The following is a 15539-nucleotide window of genomic DNA, read 5'->3' on the forward strand; positions in this document are numbered from 1 at the left end:
TTAAATATTTGATTTATAAAGCTAAAATTTCAGAGCAATATTTTGAAGCTTTGACAAAGTTTCATTTTGGATAATCAGAAATGTTCGAGCAGGAGGCCTGTGGTGACCCACCTGTGTTTCCTCTAAAGCGTGTTCGGACCGAAAGAGTCCCCAAGCATCCTGGGTACTTTTTAAAGGTTCCAGGCAGCAAACACCAAGTAAGCATCAGTTTCAGAGTATAAGCTGTAAGGCATTGATTTAATGTTAATACAGATGATCAGATAAGCTGTGTATTTAGTTCATTAATCTATAATCCCAGACAAAAGGCTGCCAAATAATCATCAGGCTCCTGCTTGAACCGTGTCTCACCACTGGGCTACACTGTTTTGTTTTGTGTTCATCAGTGTTGGACTGCTCCTCATCTCTGCTGCAAGCCTCCTATTTTAATCCAGCCTCCCGAGGCAAGGTCTGTCCAACGAAACCAGCTTTCTGTGATGTTCTTCAGGAACTTCTCCAGAAACTGGAATGTTATATTCTTAGAATTCCAAAGTAAAGATCCAAAGATCTACTTTGGCTCACAAGGGCTGCATCCTGATATTGTACCTTCAAATCTTGAAGAAATACTACAATTATGCAGCGATTACTGCTCGGACACATACATACCTGCCCTTAAAAAGCCACACATAGTTACTAAAGGTCAGCTCTAAGTTTAATTCAGTTTTATTTATATAGCACAAAGTCACAATGTCAGTTGCCTCAAGGTCCCTAATTTCCTTCGGGATTAATAAAGTATTCTGATTTATATTGTATAAGGCGCGTAAAACCATTAAAAGCAGAGAAACTCGACTGCAAAGACTGAAGTCTGTGTGTGCAGACTGAGAGAGCCGGGCCTCTGAATGAACACTTTCAACCTTTGCATCTTCAGCCAAATGAAATCATGAAGAGCCGGTCCAAATGCCAGCACACAGCATCCATCTAACTAGTCTGAATGTGTCTCCCGTCATCTCTGAAGTCAGCAACTGCATGCAGATAGAAACGGGATGAAATCCAAAGAAGCATTGGCATGTTCAGAGAAAACAAACTATTGTGAAGTTTTGCTTTATTTCTGAATCAAAAGAAAGCTGTTTCATGTTTATTAGAATCTTGGCTTTCTGTGTAACAGAAAACCCCGAGGGCCAAGAGTTTTGATCAAGTCTCTTTCATCTTTTTTGTTTTTGTGTTACTGCACTGCTGTATTGACTCGTGTGCACATACATCTGCATCTCCCTGTTGCCACATTCACGCTCTGACCTAATTCTGCTGTCAGTATATGGGAGCGCTTCCAAACTGCTGCAGGCTGCGGATGCCTTTCATGGTTCTGACCTGGAGAGCGAGTGTGTGTGTGGATGTGTGTAGAGACGGAGGTGAACATTCAGCAATGAAGAGGACAAAAACAGTATGACAGTATTACCCTGGAAATACACACATGCCCTCATGAAATACACATATACATACAGTGGGGCAAAAAAGTATTTAGTCAGCCACCGATTGTCCCAGGTTAGGTTCGTGTCTTTGTGCAGTCCTCGCCACCCTTGTTTCTGTTTATATTTCACCCTTTGTAAACAAACACTCACCTGCATCTAGCCGTTTCCTGCATCTTGGGTCCTCATTTAACTCCACCGCACGTCTGCTGCCCCAGCCATGACAAAAAGTCTCTCATCTCATTGTTGATCATATAATTATTTACACTACCAGTCAAAAGTTTGGACACATCTTCTGATTTAATGGTTCTTCTTCATTTTTTACGACCTTCCACATTGTAGAGTCAGCGCTGCAACATAACTGAGCACGGCACATTAAAAATGCATACTTTATACGTATTTACATATATTTATGTATACGTATATATATATTTATCTGTACAGTGAACTTGAGATGACCACCAACACTGGCATACACATTCACAGTGTGTATCAGTGTCAATATTTACCAATAAACTTAAACAATGAGTTTTAATCAAAGAATCATGTGAGGCAGAGATATTTGTAAGGAGAAAGGATTTCTTCATGTTTTGAGGAAGTGCTGAAGACTGAAGTGACACAACTTCAACTTTATGAATGACACTGATTGATTTTATTATTTTGATATGATGTTGCATTTATTAATGATGGCTGCTGCTCCTGTCTCTTCCATCAGGTGAAGAATGCTGCTCATGCTCGTCCGGCAGGTCCTGCTACTCCTGTCGCATCTCCAGCCGCTCCTGCTCCTCCTTCAGTTCCTGTTGCTCCTGCAGGGACAGGAAAAACGCGTGGGAGCAGCGCCCTCTCGCTAATGTGCGAAAGGGCGCTGCTCCCACATAAAATCTGGGCGCACAAGATTACCCGCTCTGAGCCCTTCCTGCAAGAGTGCGCAACGCCCACGCCACCACACAATCCAGTCCACCTCTCAAACACGCACCAGATTACACCACTCGGAGCTCCTCCTGCACGCAAACGAGAGTTGGCCACACCCAGCCACCACTCAATCTGGGGCATCTCTCGCACGTGCACTGAGGAAAGGTCCATAACCTGGTCGGGAGGGGGTATTCAGGAGGTTCAACGCTGGAACATTGAACACTCCAACCTCCTCCTGCACGCACACAAGAGTTGGCCACACCCAGCCACCACTCAATCCGGGCCACCTCTCGCATGCGCACCAGATTACACCACTCCGAGCTCCTCCTGCACGTGTGCGAGAGGGGGCCACACCCAGCCACCACTCAATCCGGGCCACCTCTCACACGTGCACTTAGGAAAGGTCCATAACCTGGTCCGGGAGGAGGGATTCAGGAGGTTCAACGTTCTACAGATGAACCTCACACTCTGAGCTACTCCTGCACACCTCTTGCACATGCACAAGATTACGCCACTCGGAGCTCGTCCTGCAAGATGGCACCACAACCAGCCACCACTCAATCTGGGCTCATCTCACAAACCCACTGAGGAACGATCCATAACCTGGTCCGGAAGTGGGGGGGAGGAGGCTCAACGTTCCAGCGTTGAACCTCACACTCCTGCACGTGCACAAGAGAGTGTCACACTGGACAAACTCTTGCACTCGCAACAAGATTACACCCTTCCAAGCCCCTCCTACACGCGCACGAGAGGGGGCCACACCCAGCCACCACTCAATCCGGGCCACCTCTCGCACGCGCACCAGATTATGTCACTCTGAGCTACTCCTGCACAAGATTACCCACTCTGTGCCCTTCCTGCAAGAGTGCGCAACGCCCACGCCACCACGCAATCCAGTCCACCTCTCAAACACGCACCAGATTACACCACTCGGAGCTCCTCCTGCACGCACACGAGAGTTGGCCACACCCAGCCACCACTCAATCTGGGGCATCTCTCGCACGTGCACTGAGGAAAGGTCCATAACCTGGTCGGGAGGGGGTATTCAGGAGGTTCAACGCTGGAACATTGAACACTCCAACCTCCTCCTGCACGCACACGAGAGTTGGCCACACCCAGCCACCACTCAATCCGGGCCACCTCTTGCATGCGCACCAGATTACACCACTCCGAGCTCCTCCTGCACGTGTGCGAGAGGGGGCCACACCCAGCCACCACTCAATCCGGGCCACCTCTCACACATGCACTTAGGAAAGGTCCATAACCTGGTCCGGGAGGAGGGATTCAGGAGGTTCAACGTTCTACAGATGAACCTCACACTCTGAGCTACTCCTACACACCTCTTGCACATGCACAAGATTACGCCACAACCAGCCACCACTCAATCTGGGCCACCTCTCACAAACCCACTGAGGAACGATCCATAACCTGGTCCGGAAGTGGGGGGGAGGAGGCTCAACGTTCCAGCGTTGAACCTCACACTCCTGCACGTGCGCAAGAGAGTGTCACACTGGACAAACTCTTGCACTCGCAACAAGATTACACCCTTCCAAGCCCCTCCTACACGCGCACGAGAGGGGGCCACACCCAGCCACCACTCAATCCGGGCCACCTCTCGCACGCGCACCAGATTATGTCACTCCGAGCTACTCCTGCACGCACACAGGATCACACCACACCCACGCCACAAAAACACTCCGGTCCCCTCCACACTGAGTTTAGAAAAGTTCAACATTAACGTGGACACTGCATGTCCCCTTAACATTTCCACTTTAGCAAATGTCACCTGCTGAGCGGTCCTTACTGCACTCTTCAAAAGGTTTCAATCTATTAATAATATGACAACATTCATTTGAACAAAACACATTCTAATTAAAATAATCGACCTGATTTATGGCACAAATCTCACTTTTTTTTTTAGGAAAGAGAAGCACACACACACACACACACACACACACACACACACACACACACACACACACACACATAGTTTCTGTAGCCAAACAAAAGATAACAGATCCTAAGATACAAACATTTTCATTCCTCTTAGATTTTAGCAGTTACTCAGAGTCTAGCGGTAGGCAGGAAAATGAACACAAACATGATTTGTCTAAGAACAGGCTGTAAGATAGTACTTGCTTGGTTATATCACACTAAAGAAATTACAAAATGTGAGCACCCATGTACATGCATGCAGCGAATATCAAATTCTACTCTTTAAAGCATTTATGCAGCAAGAAGGTACCTTTGAACAGCGGTCTCCAACCTTTTTTGCACCACGGACCGGTTTATGCCCGACAATATTTTCACGGACCAGTGTCTCAGATAAATACAACAAAATAAAACTAGTATCAGTATCGAAAAAAATAAGATTTATTCATAACACATGTGAAAAGACCCAGGAAAACCGAGTTAACAATAAAAACGATAACAAAATAACGCTTAAAACCGATAAAAACCCTGAAAACCAGACATTTCACACCTGAGCCTCAACTCTCGCGGCCCGGTACCAAACGACTCACGGACCGCTACCGGTCCGAGGCCCGGGGGTTGGGGACCCCTGCCTTAGAACAGCCAGTCCGTGAAAATATTGTCGGGCATAAACCGGTCCGTGGCGCAAAAAAGGTTGGGGACCGCTGCCTTATGCTGGGCTTACACTGTGCGATTTTTGGCCCATTTTGAGCCGATTTTTGAGTCGTGCGACCGTTTTGGCGATCGGCCCGATTTTGGCCTTCATCGTGCGTCATGCATCGTATAGTATACGTGGGGTAACGAGACGCGATTAACCCCTCACGACCAGCTCCCGATCATCAATCGCTTGGTCGTGAGCGACCCTCGCGACCGTCGTGAGGGTGTCACCGCAGTTTGTCACACTGCGCACGCGCAAACACAAATGTCAGCGAAAAAGACGGAGCAGCACAGCAGTGCAGCGTGTGATCTGGACACAAGCGATGGAGGAACAACTTGTAGAACTTTGGAAAGCTCATCCGAGCCTTTTCGATGTGGCCTCACAAAATGATCACGACCACAACAACCGTGAAAATAGTTGGATCTACACTGCTGCTCAATCACAGCTGATCAATGTTTTTCATTAGCAATTTAGCAAAGTTGATGGTGGTGGTGTGTCTGTGTGAGTGAAAGACAGAGAGAGCGAGCGACAGAATTTCTGTTATAACCTTCATTTTATGGAGGCACAGTGTGAGCACTCAGGTCGCATCAGAGCATCGGGCGGTATAGTGTGAGACCCTGCATCGTGACCTATGACCCCTGCGAGTCAACCGTACAGTTTGAGCAGGAGCTGAATCGCGCGACTGAAAAAATCGCACAGTGTCTGCCCAGCATTAGAAGACCAACACATGTACAGGTCCCTCCACACTGTGTTTAGAAAAGTTTAACATAAACGTGGACACTGCATGTCCCCTTAATAATTCCACTTTAGCAAATGTCACTTGTCGAGCGGTCCTTACCTTAAAAAATAATCTCTTTTTCTTTCCTCTCCTCTCTTTTTCTCCTCTGTAATCCAAAGTGCATGTACCAGCTCTGCCAGCATTTTTCAAAATGTGTTTTTTCCATAAATGCTATGACAACATTCATTTGAACAGAACGCATCTGACGCATTTGCTAAGCTCCACCCCCGGCTACTGTTGAGCAGTACCTGGTTACCTGGTTTCTATATTTCTCGATGTAGCACAGTGTCTTGTTAATTTATTAGGTTGAGTCGTTTAAAAGAACATGTCACAAACTTGTATTGATTCACAAATACACCACCTAATCATATGTGATAAGTTGGGACTAAATTTAAGTTGTGTAATGGTCAAGCAACTTGATAGCACAGTGTAATTGTGCGAAATTAATCAAAGCACCCCCAAAGATTTCTTACTTTTTTGAGAATATTTGCTGTTTGTGTGACACACTACTAAAAATATAAAAAGCATACAGTACTGTACTTGTTTGAGGCGTAATATTTTAACAACAAAAGTATAGATAACCCCCCCTCCCAAAATGGTTTGTTCCAGCTCTCCCCTACTCTGACTCTAGCGCTCTGGCTGCCAGAGCGATGGTGGCTGAGACGCAGCGGTGCAGAGGTGTAAGTGCCTGGCTTAAAACAGGGCATGTTAGCTGCATTTAACCTTCAGTTACTCTTTCTACAGTTAGGTAGGAGTCAGACCATGTTTCTTTTTAGCTGAAAAGCATTACACCAGGTAACCTGCAGTGTTGAAAACGTGTTTTCCGACGATGTTTGCTGCCCTACAATCCGTCCTACTCTGTAGTAAATTCAGCGACATTTGACCCGTCCTGTTGCTCCCATTGAAATGTATACAGCCTATTTAAAATCTAAAACTTTAGATTGTCCGCAGCCTGCTGTTGTTACCACTGTCCTGTTTGAAATGGATGCTAACTGACTGAATGCCCATTAACCTTATAACTGTTGTGTGCGTGTGTGTTTGTGTACAGAGAGACAGCCAGGTTCATAATGGATATAAGGACGTTTTTTCAAAAAAAGGAGCCACATCAGGTAAAAGTGTAAGATCAAATGATCCGTCAATCAAGAATAATGTTGGATCAGTGTATCAATGTTTATATCTTTTATTAGATGTTCATGTGGTTTGGTTATTTGCCTTTTGGTTGAAAGTACACTGAGAGGACTTTTTGTTAGTGATCTTAACAGAATTTTTTTCATATTAATGTAATTTTTCATCTCATTGCATACAATCTATTTGTGTATGATTGTCAGTCCAAAGGGAGCGAGGAAAGAGGGAACGTGAGGAGAAAGTACAAGGTCAGGAAGAACCAGGTAAGAAAACAGACAGGGAGCAGTGACGGGCACAACAGAAACTGTTAAACTGACAAAGAGAAATACATACATGCAAATGCATACATATATGTCCAACCAGAGCATGTTGGTTGATGTTTAAGTGATTGCCTTCTTGTCTTTGGTGTGTAGTGGTACATTTCTCATGACATGCCATCTCTTTCTCATGTATTCACGTCATCCTCTTAAACGAAAGATTTAAGTAAAATTCATATACAGAAAATGTGTGAAAAAACAGTTTATTTTTTGATATATATTGGTTATGCATTGATCAAAAAAATAGTTGATGTGTAATGTTATCACAGGTACCTGCAGCCCAAATGAGAACATCATTATACACATAATTTAATCACATCTCCCTGTCCTCCACTCTCCCCACCTTCACCCAGTATGTTACCTGCTACACCAGAGACAATAAAACATTGGACTTATTGTATGCCAACACCAAGGAGGCATACAGCTCATCACCTCTCCCTCCCCACAGGGAACTGTGCTGGCACCGTTCCTCTTCACCCTCTACACTGCAGACTTCTCCATCAACTCCCCACGCTGCCACCTACAGAAGTTCTCTGACGACTCTGCCATAGTCGCCTCATCACAGGTGAGGACGACTCCGAGTACAGACGGTGGACTCTGGACTTTGTAGACTGGTGTCAGCAGAACCACCTGCTGATAAACGCCGGGAAAACCAAGGAGTTGGTGGTGGACTTCCGGAGACGCAGACCCACCACACTGACAGCGGTGAACATCCAGGGAGTGGACATTGAGATAGTGGACTCTTATAGGTACCTGGGTGTTCACCTGAATAATAAACTGGACTGGAGCCACAACACTGATGCTCTTTACAGGAAGGGTCAGAGCAGACTCCACCTGCTGAGGCGGCTGAGGTCATTTGGAGTCCAGGGAGCGCTTTTAAAGACCTTCTATGACTCTGTGGTGGCATCTGTCATTTTTTACAGTGTGGTATGTTGGAGCAGCAGTTTATCAGCAGCTGAGACGAAGAGGTTGGATAAACTCATCAGGAAGTCCAGCTCTGTTCTGGGATGCACCCTGGACCCAGTGCAGGTGGTGGGAGACAGAAGGACTGTGGCCAAAATAACATCTCTGATGGACAGAGTCTCCCACCCCATGCATGTAAATGCTGCTGAACTGCAGAGCTGCTTCAGTGACAGACTGCTGCATCCTCGATGCATGAAGGAGCGTTTCTGCAGGTCCTTCCTCCCTGCAGCTGTCAGACTGTACAACCAGAACTGCTCCCAGCAAACATACAGTGGGGCAAAAAAGTATTTAGTCAGCCACCGATTGTGCAAGTTCCCCCACTTAAAATGATGACAGAGGTCAGTAATTTGCACCAGAGGTACACTTCAACTGTGAGAGAGAGAATGTGAAAGAAAAATCCATGAATTCACATGGTAGGATTTGTAAAGAATTTATTCGTAAATGAAACACACGTGAGCCTTCTGCCGATATGCAGTGTTTCACATGGTTACAGCTGCTGCTGAAATTCTTCATCGCTCACTAGCTTCTCTGTAAAATGGTGTGTTTAGACACTAGAGCCAAAATCTGGATAATCGCCCATATTATGCTGATTGTGTTATTTTTCTGACACCACATTCTGCTTGTGTGACTCTTTCATGTTGTAATGAATCACATTTAACTGGGGAAATACTAGATTTCTCTAAACCCTGACACAATCTCTGGACCAAGCCAGCTAATAAAAAACCCAAGGGAGGCTGGCAGAGCATCCCTGTATCCTATTCACGTCTTTGTATTTGTTCTCATGCTTTCCTCTTTCAGACATTCAGTTTGGGAGCTTCTTTTTCATTGTATTCTTGTTGTTTTCATGTTTCATGATGATTTTTCTTTTTAATTTTGCTTCTTCCTTGGTTTGCTTAAAGCTTGCTTGGTATCATATCTGATATTCTTGTTGACTTTGTACGGCTATAAAATTCCAAATGAAATTGGGAGTATTTAAAGTAAAATTTTCTATGCTCGGCGTCTTTTATGAAATGAAGGTGTAAATGATGTATTTCACATTTTCTGTCACAGCCCTCTGTGTCTTTGGTCCATCCTGAGGTCTCTGCCATCAAACAGATGAATTCTCTGCACCGTTCAACATGGATTGTTTAACTGGTATTCAAATAGCTAGCGAGTAGTGTCAACAAAGGGACACTGTGGATCAGTGTGAGTCTTACAAACTCTCCTGATCTCTGCCTGGTGACAGTGGCATGAGGTGAGGTCCGGAACAAGAAGTAGTCAGGTAAATGGAGAGCTTTGCCTCGAGCCCCCAAAGCCATGTGATCATGTGTTATGATAAATAATTAGGGTAGTATTGTGCTTACATTTTTTTGCATATGTAGTTTTCTTTCCAGACCTATTACAAGTCAGATGCTTGAACAGAAAAACATTTACCAACTGAAGGAAACGGTTTCCAGGGCCTAATCCGTGGATCGACTTCCTCCGAGGCGTGGACGTCTATCAGCAGAGAATGTCCCTTAGTCTGTAACACAGTCAAATATATTCTCAAGTAATATTCAAGCATGCCATTCAGCGTGTTAGTACGAGCTCGGGAGCAGCTTGGGAGAACAAGAAAACAGAGACTGCTTCAGGTTGTCTTCCCAAATTGACTCAACTTTATTCTCAAGTACAACAGTTTATATAGAGGGTAAAATTCATGAGTCAGCAGATTCTCAGTTTAAACCAGTACAGACCAAGATAAGGGAGCGTCTTCCTGCCCTTGGGTGAAGAAGCACCCTTTGTATAGTTTATCAGTTCAGCTACAATTGTGATTATCTCAGCGACATATTTTCAAGGCACGAAATAAAGAGTTCTTTCATTAGTGAAATCTGAAACAAACCATCTGGCCTTCAACAGGCGTCTCCTAAGAGATTTAGAAACTAATGTAGCTGAGGGAGTGATCTCTGTGGTATTTCAACCTTGTACCAGCCTGTGATTCTCACACATCAATTCTTGGGTCAAAGAGAAAAATAACTAAAACAAAGGGGCCTTATTGAATGACAGAGTTTTCCTGTATAATGTCACTATAAAACAATATCCAGTAAATGCTCCCATGGTACTAAAATACCTAACACCAACCATCTGAGCGGTGCTTTGTAAAAACAGTTTATACATCACATTAGATGCAGAGATCTATTATTATCTTTTGGATAATCAGATTTCTTCTATGTGAAATTATTAGTTTGTTATAAGCATTCAAAGATGAACTGAAGGTTGCAGAGCCATGTCCTGCTTCAGCTTTGCATTCATTTAGTTAAAGATGTTCATTTGTTTGGACCTTGCCAATATGCTTTCTATTCATGTTCATACTCTGTATTATATATTGTGGTACTTTATGTCCTAATGCCAGTGACGCAGTATTAGTTCAAAGGGCTTTGCCATAACTGGATCGTATCAGCATGCATTTGATGCCTCTCAGTTCCTTAGGTGTTTAGTAGACAGCCTGCAGGAGGATGGTGCGCTGTGTTCTCCACCCTTTGTGTAGGAGGCTGACAATGAAACAGTCTTTGAAGAGAATAAAAATTCTTTAATGCATCAGATAGCACAGACAAGAGGGGAGTGTTTTTAAGAGCTTTGCACAGTGGGGGCTGCAGAAACCTGCAGGGATGTGAATTGACTGTTCATGACGATGCTTAATAGCTGGGTTTTGAGGCAGATCAATAGTGGTGTAGTCAAGTGCTGATGGTTTATTATCTTCACTGCAAGCTACAAGATGGTCCACCTGGCCACAAAGCACTGCTTCAAGAAAGAGATGTACATGTGCACAGGCAACAGTGAACAAAACTATCCGCACGCACACTTTCTGCATATGCAGAAACGTTACTATTCCTCGTGTTAGATAAAATTCAAGATACTTTAAAACACAAACAAGTTAAATGTGTGGAGGTTGTTTAACTTAGTGAATCCTCAGAATATTAAGTGAATGTTATTTTACTAGCTTTTTGCACAATGGCAAGGTATGCCACATGGGTCAGAGATCTTAGTCTTTGAATTCAGATGTTTTCAGTCCTAATGCCACAGTTGTATAAAATCAGGCACTTAGCCACGCCTCCTCCCTTTACGGACATTCGTTTGAATGGGTCAGTATTTCCCAAATGTTTGAATGCGGGAGTGTAATGAGATGCCATTATTGCAACTAGTCAGGTTATGAATTTGCACACCTAAATATCCCACGATCAACAGTAAATGGTTTCACTGCATATTGGGAGAGTTAAAGAATCAAAGAAACTCAGACAGCCTGAGTTGGGGGGTGGCTGTGGCTCAGGTGGTAACCCCAAGTTGCCCTTCGATGCATCTATCAGACTGTGTTTATTAGTTTGCACTTGAGAAGAAGTGCATGTGTGAATGAGTCACGTTGTATAGAGCGCTTTGAAGTACTTCAGGAGAGTAGAAAAGTGCTATATAAGAATCAGTCCATTTACACAGTGGCAGACCAAGTAACGTTACAGAATTAGGTCACTGATTTGTGCACGTGTTAAGGTGCACAGTGCGTAAATGTTGCCAACTGCAGAGCTCCAAACCTACTGTGGCACTGACATCTGTGTGCCAGCAGCTGCAGGGTTTCCATGTCCACATAGTGTAGATGCAGTGATCAGAGTTTTTGTAGGCTGAGTTTCTTGTGGGCTGTACAGGTGTCGTACTGGTAAATAGGATAGTGATTATTTGGAGGGATCAGACTTGACTCATAGCTCCCCCTCTTCAGTTAGTCGTGCTGTGACAGAGCTTTGGCCGGCACTGTTTGGCTCCTCTTAGACGTAAGGTTCAAAACAAAGTTGTTGGCTAACTTTAATCTTGTAATGAAAAATAATTCTATCCTGGTTGATCTTCCCACATCCATAGAGCACAAAGGCTCACTGAACAGGGCCATCTCACCCACAGGCAAATAGGAATAATGAAGAGGTGGCCAGGAAAGCTGCAGCCACTAAATAGCTCCAGGCAGTCAGGCAAGTCTGGACAACTCAGCTGAATGGGAAGAACAAGATCCAGGCAGTTAACACCTATGCCCTGCCTGCGATCAGATCCCATGCAGGGATAATAACCTGGCCAAAGGAGGAGATAGAAGAACATCAGATATCTCTGTCCAGAAGAGCGCAGTCGTAGGAACAGCTAAGATACTGCGCAGGAAGCTCAAACTCCCACACCTCTGGTAGAGGACCTCAGCTTGAAGGTTAAAGACTGCCTGCAGGGGCCAGAGGGTAATTTTACATATACCAATCAAAAGTTTTAGAACACCTCAATTTTTCCAGTTTTTATTGAAAATTATTCAGTTTAATGTCTCATTGAACTCTGAAAGGAAAGCATAGTACAAATAAGAAAGCAGAATTCATGGAATCCGTTTATAGACCAGAATGTATTCTAACCTTTGACTCATCAGGAGCCCCCTTTGACAGATATAACAGCTGAACACAGCCGTGGCTTCTTTCTACAATAGAAATCAAATATTGTCCCATATCTGTTGCAGAAGTTCCCATAAATGTGGACCTTGTAGGTTGCTTTGCTCTTCTGTCCAGTTGAAACCAGCTCGATGGGGTTTCAGTCTGGAGGCTGTGCTGGACTCCATGTTTTCAAGTTCACCATCTTGTTCTTTTTCCTGAGGTAGTTCTGGCACAGCTTGGACTGATGTTTTGGGTCATCGTGCTGTAGGATGAACCCCTGACCAACTAGCCTCATACCAGAGGGTCCTGCACGGTGCTGCATGAATGCTGTGGTAGCTGTTTTGGTTCAAGGAGCCTCTCACTCTGTACAAGTACCCCTGAGCAAGGTACCGTCCCTACACACTGCTCCCCGGGCGCTGCATTGGTGGCTGCCCACTGCTTCACTGGGTGAATGGGTTAAATGCAGAGGAACTATTTCCCTATGGGGACTAACACATACACACCCAGCTGTATAGAAACTCCGTCATGCTAGCTAGCACGCAGTACGAAAAAGTCAGCACAACGAAAATAAACTCCACCTAAACTTGGTTCATATCTGACCCAGAGAGACTGCAGGTTATAACTTCTTACCTGAAGTTCAGTTCACACTCGGACCGGCGGCCGCCTCGGGTCTCTCCTCCTGCGTCCCTTTTCCTTCATCCACCTGCTGGCCTCCACCACTTGCTAATGTTACTGAATCTGTGGAAGCTCCGCGATGCCACCACACGAAGTAACGAGTAAATCTAAATCCCAGTAACGAGTAACGCGTTCCTGGTTTTGGCATAATAACTAGTTACCGTGCTCGTTACCACAATAATAACGTAGTTACTGTAACGCGTTACTTAATAACGTGTTACGGGGTACAGGTGTGTCACTGCGGTTCAGGGGAGGCATTCCTCCTCTGTCCCCTCTTGGCCACCTGTCTCAGTTTTATTCCACACCTTAGGCACTCACATTACTTACACTCTCATGACACACACACATAGGGCCTTGGGGGTGGGCACGCTAAACTGCGACCAGAGGACAGGCTGTTTATTCAGCCTCACCTCAGGTGCTGGTGCCCACCTCTCAATTTTAAATACATGCAGATATTGAGGATTCTTGGGAGGGGCCATGCTGACACCAGCTGTTATCTGGCAGAGGCTCGTTGGTACCACTTTAGGACAGCATGCATCAACACCACATATCAGCGGGCAGAGTGAGGTATGGGGTCTTCACACCGTTGTATATACTGTAGAATGATGTAACCGGTGATGTAACGGAGGGAAGGTGATTCTATTTCCACAGTGTTTTTTCTAAAGGGAGGAAACCTTCCTCCAAACGGACAGAGCAGTGGAGCCGCCAAGGGAAAGCACACGATTAAAAAACTGTATAATTAAAATATAATTTATTATATTTAAATAGTTAAAAATGTAAAATGAATTAAAACAACCTTGGCCAAGGGGTAACACAATAAAAATCAATAAAACACAACATTAAAAGTCCAGTGGCATCCGCCACGGTATAAAAGTCACAAAGAACTAAGAAATCCAGCGAAGTGATATAAAAGGGAAACCCAGCGGAGTCCTCGCCTTCCTCCCCACGTTCCGCGTCCTGGTACGCTGAAGAAAGGGAGGGAGCGGCAGTCACTATTCTTTTCGGCAGTTTTCATTCAATAAAAGGGGATAAGTCGAAGACTTACCCCGGGTGGGCAGAGCTCTCGACTCCGCCCGCCGCTTCTTTAAAACTGCAAATCGGCACCAGCTGTCTCGCCGCCTCTGCTCTCCCGCAGTGTACAAGCTGGGCTCTTGTTGCTACTGCCGTCCGACTGTTCGCTCCGCGTCCCTAGTCGCTGGTGCTGTATCGTGCCCTGGAATGCCAAGCACCAACCCGTCTTATGTGTCACTCTTTTCGTGTTGCTCTCAAACCTCATGTCAGGCCTCATGTCCCACGCCATGTGTCACGCCTCTGTGACTTCACCCTGAAGCCTCACGTCAGGCCTCTCAGGCCTCATCTCCTAAGTCTCCGTGTCACTTCAGGCTCTCGTGGGTTCCCGTGACACTCATGGGTGCCTTCATGCTTCGGTCCTCTCTTGCCTCTCGGTCGAACTGCTTCCTGTGGTCTGCCAGGCCCTCTTATTGGCCTCTCTGGGATCTCTCGCAGGTGTGATCAGTTTATTATCAGGTAGGGGCGGAGTCTTTCCAGGACAAGTCAACAAATAAATACCATTAAAACATGCAGTAAAACTCATAAAAATAACCCAATGTACAATATTAAAACATTAAAAAGATAAAACACAACAAAAACATGCACAGTAAAAAAACTTAGATAACTTGTCCCTTTCCACCCCGTGACAGTGACATAACACTCTCCACAGATTCTCCAGACCCTTTCATGTCTGTCATGTGTGCTCAGGGTGGAGCTGCTCTCATCTGTAAAAGCACAGGGTGCCAGTGATGGACCTGCCAATTCCGGTATTCTACGGCTAATACCAGTCTGGGTCCATGGTGCCAGGCTGGAGTATGTCGGGCCCTCATGAAGTCTGTTCCTGTTTGTTTGGTCAGAGACGTTCACACCAGTGGCCTGCTGAGGGTAATTTTGTAGGGTTGTGGCAGTCCTGGCATCCTGTTCTTCCTTGCACAAAGGAGGAGATCCTGGTCCTGCTGGTGGGTGAACGACCTCCTAAGGCTCTTTCCAGCTCTGATAGAGTCACTGCCTGTCCCCAGGATTCTCCTCTATGCTCTTAAGACTGTGCTGGGAGACACAGCATACCTGCCAAAGTTGCGTATTGATGTGCTATTTTGGAGTAACTGGACTACTTATGCAACCTCATTAGGGTCCAAGTCTCACCTCATGTTACCAGTAGTGATGGTGGCCTTAGCCAAATGGAAATCCAGTAAAAAAAAACCCCAGAAAAGATGAGAAAATGTGACGGGCCTCCACCTGTAAAACCATTCCTATTTT

This window comes from Diplotaxodon limnothrissa, linkage group LG23 (assembly GCF_057381915.1).
Source record: "Diplotaxodon limnothrissa isolate DT_005_m linkage group LG23, D_limnothrissa_male_GT1.1, whole genome shotgun sequence".
Lineage (NCBI taxonomy): Eukaryota > Metazoa > Chordata > Actinopteri > Cichliformes > Cichlidae > Diplotaxodon > Diplotaxodon limnothrissa.